Here is an 8,950-nt window from a genome sequence, read left to right as displayed (position 1 = left end):
TTTTTTTTAGTTTATCAAGGCCATCTATGTTAGAGATTATATCCAACCTTCTCTGTCTCATTTCTGCTATGCTATTTTTCTGCCATTGATTGTCTCCTTTTCTCCTTCATTCCACTGTATGCTCCATTCATTGAGGCCTCTCTGCCACTGTTTCTAATATCCTGGTATTTTTTTCTCTTTCTCTAAAATGTCCTTCAGTATTTTCTGTAGGGTTGGATTGGTGGTCACAAATTCCCCAGTTCCTCTTTGTTATAGAAGCATCTTGTTTCTCCATTAATTTCTAGAGACAGTTTTTCAAGGTATATCAATCTGGGCTGGAGGTTATTTTCTTTCAGGGTTTGGAATACTTTGCCCTTAGGTCTTTTTTTTTTTTTATGTTCTGTGTTGAGAAATCTGCTGTGATTTTTATGGGTTTTCCTTTATAGGTAGTCTGTTTCTTTTTTCTGATGGCTTATATTATTCTGTTCTCATATTGAATTTCTGAGATCTTGGTTATTATATGTCTGAGTGTAGTTCTGTTAGGTGGCTGGAGTTCTGTTTGCCTCATACATCTGAATATCATTTACTTTTCCTATGCTTGAGAAGTTTTCCTTAATTATTTTGGGAATAGCCTTTGTATTTCCTTTGTTTTTATCCCTGCTTCTTCATTCACATTCTTTATTCTCAAATTATAGATCCTCTTGTCATCTTCTGGCCTTTGTATTGTTACTGCCTGTTTCCTTGTTATTTTTAAGAGATCTTTCCTTCCATAATCACACATTGCAAACCTGTCTTCAAGTTTTGATAGTTTATCCCTAGATTCTTTCAAGCAGTTTTGGCAGCTTTCAATGGAGTTTTTAATTTCCTGGTAATCTCTTTGAATCTGCTTCATGTATTCTAGGTTTTGTTATATTCTTCATTGAACAATTCTCTCATTTTTTTTGTATTCCTCCATTGTTTCATCTGTGTCTTCTTGAGAAGTGCTTAGCATTTATTTTATTAATCTACTTATATCTTGCTTTACTTGATTGAATATTTCACTTTTGAGCTCATCTATGAGGTCCCGAAGGTATCTCTTTATGTCCATTTATGCTTTCTCTGATATTGCATGTTTGCTCTCAGTCTTTTTGTATTTACTTCTCCTAGATCAATATTCTCAGGGTTGGAGTCCAGTGGCTTTTTCCTATTTATTTCTCTTGTCATGTTTTTGGTTTCTTCTATACAGGTGTATAGTGGAGGTCCCAGCCCCTTTCCTTGTTGGTTATGGTGCTTCTTAAGCACGCTGGCTATGGATTTCTGCCCCCTCCAGTTTGCTGTTTGTCATTTAGGTGCAAGCAGAGGCAGTGTATGCTGGGCCCTCCCCTCCAGGCCAGTCAACTTTCTGGGGCCTTCACTGTGTTAGTACCTACCATGAGTTTGGAATTGATTTGGGATGACTTATTGGGTCCCAGCCAGGGGTATGACCCAGGGCTAGCAGATCTCACCAATCTCCTCTGGGAAGGGAGCAACTGACTGAAGTCACTGCCATTCCTTATTCCTGCCCATCTTGCCTGATTCCAACATGCCATCTAGTTGGTTGTACCTTTCCTGTGAGAGGGTCTTATTCCCTGCACTCACTACAGGTTAATGCAGATCTCCACATTGGCCACTGTTCTCTGTTGGGCATGCTGACCTCCTGCTCTTTCTTTACATGTGTAATAGAAGACATCTCTTGTCAATCAAGACTGAGTTCAGATGTCACCTCCTCGGAGACACTCTATTATTGATGTTCTCTAAGTTTGCATAGAGGACAGTTCTATATCATTGCCACTGTCATAATATTAGTTAAGGATGAGTTTATATAAAGGCTTCAGATAATCATTTAGTTAGCTGTATAGTCACCATACATCTTTCTGCTTTCATATATATAACATGTATAAGTGGTTGCTCCATGGAATTATTACTACTTTCACAATCATAATAATTTGATGAAAACATGCAAACAAAACAGGTAATGCTTTCCCTGCATTTTAAACCTGAAAAAATGTAGTTCTGTTGTGGCCAACTCTAATGCATACAGTCACACAAGGAAGGAGATTTTGGGGATGTGTTTTGGGCATAGTTATGTTGATAACATAAATTATCTAAATGGGACACCTTATCTAGAACTTAGTCAAAATATGGTATTTCTGAGGGTTGGTACTTGAATTGTTCAAATATTTCAAAATAATAGAGGCATGAAAAGTAGTTTTAAGTAAAGAAGTCTTTGAGTTATAACTTCTAATAAATGTTTTATATTACCATGCTCCAATTAAAAAAAAAAACTTTTCCCATGTCATGATTGCAATATTTTCCTCATTTATCAATTTCTCTTTCAGTAAGAAGTCTTAGGAAATACAGGCCAGTATTGCAGGTTAGCTTTATAAAAATAAGTACCTGTTCAAAATTATACAATGGGTTTGAATATATTCAGAATTTAGTGTTGAATACCATTTTAATTGTAGCCTTAAATTCCATACGTAAGTGTTCTCAAATCAAATATGAAAAGAACCATTTACATTTATGTGGCCAAATAAGAATTACATATGTTTTAAATAAAGATACTATATCATTTTATAATAAACCAAATAGAATATAACCTTACAATTATTTTTATAAATCTATGCAATGAAATACAATTTTGCATGATAAAATCCATTTGTGCCATCATTTTTTACATTCTGGGAATCTTGTTTGTTACAATTTTGAGTGAATTGATAGGCTGAAACATTAGAGAATGATTTTGTTTGAAAATCAAGAAATGAAATAATCTCTCAATATTATACATTTTGAAGAGCTTTTCATAATCATAGAGATTGGCATGTTTCTACTCAGTTATAATAATTAAGATAATTTTCATTTATTAATACAAGGCATTTTGTGAGAGTGTGAAATCTTATTATCTCAAAAAATAAAATCAAAATTTTAATTACCATTATAGCTTGAAGAAACAACAAAACTAACCAAAACAAATTGCAAGTCATCTAAATCTGTACATTTATAAATGTTTTACACAATATACAAAGCTGGCAATAAAACAGACCCTTAAAGTCCATTATAATTATAAAATTGCCAACTGTCTCCAGGTTTGCTGTATTTGCAATTTAAAATGTTTGCCATTCCTTAGCTCCCCTAGAAGTTGCAGCAAGCCAGACAAAGCTTTAAGATGACAAGTAAACTCCTCCTCTTTACTTTCGGGAAAATGTCTCAGAGTAAAGATGGAACTAAGGATATAATCCTTCGTTAAGACCCTAAAAAATATATGCACCCTTTAATATATACAAAAGGCCTTTGTAGAATATAAATGGCATCGTCACTGACCATCTCTGTTAAAAAAGCAGAGCTTTTAAAAGACAGGAAAGGTTGTGTATCACAGTGATTTCAAAGGGAGCACTTTGGAAGGATTTTATGGAGGTGACTTTTTTTTTTAACTGATTAAATCATATCTAATGTCCAAAAACCTATATGCTTTTAAAAATGAAATTGCATCATTGTGAACTGAAAGCAAAAGAAACTGTATAAAGTAAAGGGAAATGTCCACATGCCTTTAAGGAAAACAGGAAGCAGGCAGAAACATTTATTCAGGTGCCAGCACTGAGTATTTTGTCTGGGGAAATAGAAGGATGCTGTAGAGGGTGATGCCAAAATATGGAGTAGAGATCACCACTGAACTCATGTACAGATGAATTTTGATAGCATGTGCAGGATTGCACCTGTAATTCTACACACCAGTAACTGTTGGAATAACCCCTGTTTTTGAGTAAAACTGTCTATTCTTTCTATTCTCTTCTCCTCTTACCATTTTATGCTGTTTGTGGGGTGGGCCCAGAGGAATTGCTTCTTTAGATTGCAAGCTTTCAGATAGAAACTGTATACAAGATCTTTACAAAGTATGAGATCTGGGATCTTGGTTGGTAGCTAAAACTCATTTACCTCACATCATGAGCTTCCAGGGTCTAACATGGCTTATTGGTTTTGGAGGCAGGAACTGCCCTGTTCTGTATATGAGAGGAAAGTCAAATGTGGTTAAAAGGCAGATCTTTAAGTTGAATTTTCCAAAGATAGCCACAAGAGTACTTCCAGTGTGGTATGTTTTTGTATTGTGTGTTCACTCTTTCCAACAAGAGGTGAAGTTTTCATTTCATTTTTGAAGGCAGACAGGCTATCAGCATGACAATAGTGAAATTACAGTGTATCCAAAAAATAGGTTACAAAAAACAATGTGGCTTCGGATTCCCTTAGACACTCGCTTTACAGCCTGCACAATCATGTAGTACATCAGAGGCTGCCGTGCTATGAAGAAGCCAAAACCACAGAGAAGCCACGTGAACATATCCTGGCCAACACTTCCAGCTGAGACTGTCATTTTATGCAGCATAAAATTTAGTTACATTGCATTTATAATAATTCTGACTAAACTAAGATTGGTTGCACATCTTTTTCTCATTTTAAGAAGAGATGTTTCTCTTTTGATGTATTACATACCCAAGTTAGATCCTATTGCTATTCATAACTAATCAATGTTTTAATGTTTGTATTCTCTTGCTGTTTTTCCTGACATTGATTTCTATATATATATCAAGGGCTGGGGATTTAGCTCAGCGGCATAAGCGCCTGCCTTGTAAGCAGACAGTCGTGAGTTCGATCCTTGGTACCGATAAAAAGGAAAAAGACAAAAAAAAAAAAAAAAAAAAAAGAAGAGCTATATTTTCTATTGAATCAGGCTATACAGAACTTTAAGATTCTCTTGCCTTTCTTATGCTTCACAATACTGATCTTCACTGGGATTTTTCTTTCTTTTTAAAGGTACATGTTTTCAGTACATAATAATTAAATTCTTCCTGGGAAGTTGATATGCAAAACACATCTTAATTATTTTCAAATACCCTCCCTCCCACTTCTTTCACCCTCCAGCTTTTGATCCCTATCTCATTTTCAAAAATCTGTCTATTCCTACTATCTATCTTTTGTTTTCCTTTTTATTATATATTAAGTTTCTCCTATAAGAGGAACTATGTGAGGTTTATGCTTGTGTCTCTGTTTTATTTTTACTTAAAACTATGATCTCAGACTGCATACACTTCCCTAAAAATGGTTCAGATTTATTCTTCTTTATGACAGAGTACTATTCCATTGTTCTACTGTGGTTTTAGACTTTAAGTATAAGGATACATTTTCCATTTTTAAAACTTTTATTCTATTGTCAGATGACAGTAATCTTTATTAAATTGTCACACCCATATTTCATAAGTTTTAAAATATTTCCCTAATTTGTTTTTACATATTCTGTTCAACATGTGCTAATATGTATTCTTGTAAGATAGTATCTTGTACCTCTTTGTCTTGTACACTTTGAGATTCTGCTTCATCTATTTTGTACTTAGTGTTGCGAATGTTGACAGCAGTGAGTCAACGTTTTGTTAACCCAGACTCCACACTTCTTTTGACTAACTTGCTGATGGATTAAAAGAAACCTATCTGCTGATAGCTAACATCTCAAGAATTGTATAAATTAACCTCATTCCTGAACTTTGCTATGCTCTGAGCTGATCCACGCTGAACGCAGAAAACAAATTTATCCTCCAGTCATAGTTCTTGAAAAGCAGCTTGTGTAACTCACTTAAGCTTCCTCTTTTTTCACCTTTCACACACGTTCAAGCTCCTCAACAAGATGTATTCTAGTTTCTACTGGAATCTGTAATCCCCACATTACAATTTTAAGAAACCAAATCTTTTTGTTGTTGTTGTTCAACAGATGGTCTGAGGCTCTTTGGGTGACAGTTAATAACTCTAATATTGATTTGATCAGAATTGTTTTCATTAGGTTAAAAAGCTTAGTTTCGCTATTAAGTGCCAAGCTGCGGCTTTTAAAATTTCCTGTCTCTTCTATGAGACTGTCTAATATGAGTTATTCCATCTCTTTAATATTTGAATCTGTTGTATCCTTACTGCTTTAAACATTTCTTCTGCTCTGTATACATTTTAGCTTTTTTTTGGACTCTTATTTCAGACAATTACACGTCTCTTTTCATCTGATAGATGTCATATACTCTCTTCCTTTCTATATTTTTTATTCCCTCCTGAATGATTTCTGGAAGAGTTTTAAAACTTAATATTCCATTTCAATAAAACACCACATTTTGGCTGTATAGTTCTTTTATAAAATCCTTCTGCTGAGATCTTATTTCCAATATAAATATTATATTTTATAAAAATATGTTTTTTCTGTTCTTCTGTACAATTCTATTTTTATTTTACATTACTAATACTTCTTACAGCTTGGTTTTCTTTTTCCAAATATTTGATTTTTCTCTATATCCTAACCATTTATAATCCTTAGGGGATTATCAATCACTAGAGTAGAAAATAGGGTCCAGACACAGAGGCTGAAGCTGCAATCTTTGACTTCTGCAGTGAATTCAACAGTGGGTCAAAAGTAGTGAACAGATAACCAGCTGCACTGAGAGTTTTCTCCATCCAGGCTCCTATCACAACCTCATGAGAGATTATGCGTGTCCACTTTTAGGAAATGAATTTCTCTGTTGGGTGTCACTACTATATCACTTGGTAAACATTGTGAGGAGAGACAACAGAGGTCAGTAGTCAGAAAGTCTACTTTGATATGTGATTTTGTTTCATATGCTCCCTGTTAAACACTATAAAACGTTTTGTCTTCAAGTGTCCAGTATATTCTTTAGGGAGAAAATTTCATATTTTAAGGTAATTTATTTCAGTAGTTGCTTTTGTACTCTCTATTTGATTCTTTTTCTGTACAAACTTTAATACTACAGTATATACTTTCTATATATAGAAAAAGGAGAAAGCTATGCCTGGTTATCTTATGGTTTTATCACTTTATTTTGAAGAGATAATTCATCCCTTAAAAATCTCCGGAAATCATTCTTCTTTTAACTTTAGTGTCATTTCTCATTTTAAATCTGTCCACATTTTTTTTCCTATTATTCCCTTGAAAAGCTGGAAAGCCTAATGGACTGTTTACTAGACTTAATGATTTTTGTTTGAACTGGAATTAATGAATATTTTTTAACAGATAGGAATATTTGAAATAAAAAAGTATGTTTTTGGAAATTAGATCATAAAAGACAGTGGTGTTCTCCTGACTTTCTCTTTTGGATCATTTACCTGTGAGAAAGTCAGCTGCTTGATTGGAGGATACTCCAGTTTAGGAAGATATCAACATGACAAGGAACTGAGTAACAAAGTGAGGATTGTTGCTAAACACCAGTGAGGAATGTGAAAATCACATAAGAAGTAAGCCTTACAGTCCCAGATGATAACTCAAATGACAGTCATCCTGGAGGAAATCAGGAATACAGACCCTAAGAAATTCTGATTCTTAACTATCTAGTGAAACTAGTCTTACAGTCCTGGCCAAAACAATTCCTATGATTATAAATATGTGCTATTTTTCATTACTAAATTTTGGAATATCATTCTAAACATCAAAAATGGTGTGATTATGTTTAATTTGTGTGAAACTCCTAAATTCTCTTTCAAAATGAAGGTAGATACTGCATTTTCACCACCACCCAATGAAAGACCTTGTTCCAGGTCTTCCAAAGGATTTGGTATCTTTTTTTTCATTTTAACTATTCTGATATGTATGCAGTGTTATATCATTGTCGATGCAATATGTAATCCTCTGACTCAAGATGTTGAAGATCTTTGCATGTTTATATTTTCCATTTGTATATCTTCTTTGTGCAGCTGTCTGTTAAAGTCTTTTGTCTACTTAAATGATATGATTATTAATTTCTTATCTGATAAGTCTGTGACTTTTTTTTCATTTACTCTCTTGACAATGTCTTTAACGGAGAAAATATTTTCAATTTCATATGGATCCTGTGTTTGGCATTGTATCAAAAATGACATCACCAAGATGTAAATATTGGTGCATACTTGTAAATCCAGAATTTTGGGAGCTTGAGGCATGAAGATTACAATTTCAAGAATATCTCAAGTAACTAGTGAGATGTTGTGTCAAATGAAAAAAAAAAAAAAAAGATACCAAAAGACTGAGGGTATAGCTCAATGTTGGAAACCCTAGGTACAATCCTCAGTATTGTAAGTTTTTAAATCAACTAATTGTTGTATCCAAGTAATACAAGTTTTCTTCTATGTTATCTTCAAAGAATTGTATTAGTTACATATCCACCACTATAGCAAAATACCTGATGTAAGTCAACTTTAAGGAGGAAAGATTTATTTTTGCTCTTGGTATCAGTGATTTCAGTCCACGATCAGCCATGTTCTTTGCTTTAGAACTTTGGTAAGGCAGAAGGGGAACAGGGAAGACGAGAATGTAGAAGGAAGATGCACACCGCACGGCTGCCAGAAAGCACAGATAGAGTAAGAGGCCATAGACAAGATATTTTCTCCTCAGTTACTGTTCTGCTTCTTCCAGCCTAGTTCTACTGCCTAACAGCTCCTTCAGCTATGGACTCACTCAAGGGATTAATCCCTTTGAAATCCACTTTTCTGCCTTCATTGTCTAGTCATATTCCCAAAGCTGCATCTCTGAACACAGGAGTCCTTGGAGGGACATTTTTGACCCAAATCATAACAGAATTTTATACCTTTATATTTTACCTGAGATTTATAATCTACTGTGAGACATTTTTTTTGATGAAAGTATTAAGATATGAGCCTATATTCATTTTTCCCATGTAAATGTGTTTTATCATAAATAGTATCTATTCTCCATTATCTATATTCTATGTAGCATACTTTTTAAACTTAGTTTTATTTGGCTATAATTAATATATCATGATTTTCATCAAATGTAGAATCAGATAAATTTTAGCAGCATAAAACACCATTATTATTATCATAAAGAATGCCTTTAGCACCTTAAATAGATCCCTGAAACCTCTTTTTGTCAATTCCCCCTCTCCAACTTAGTTATGGCAAACAGCAATCTGATTGCAATTAT

The sequence above is a fragment of the Cavia porcellus genome, unplaced genomic scaffold, assembly GCF_034190915.1.
Source record: "Cavia porcellus strain 051 isolate PalLab524CR breed Dunkin Hartley unplaced genomic scaffold, mCavPor4.1 scaffold_22, whole genome shotgun sequence".
NCBI classification, from domain to species: domain Eukaryota; kingdom Metazoa; phylum Chordata; class Mammalia; order Rodentia; family Caviidae; genus Cavia; species Cavia porcellus.
Note: the sequence above shows the minus strand (reverse complement) of the source record.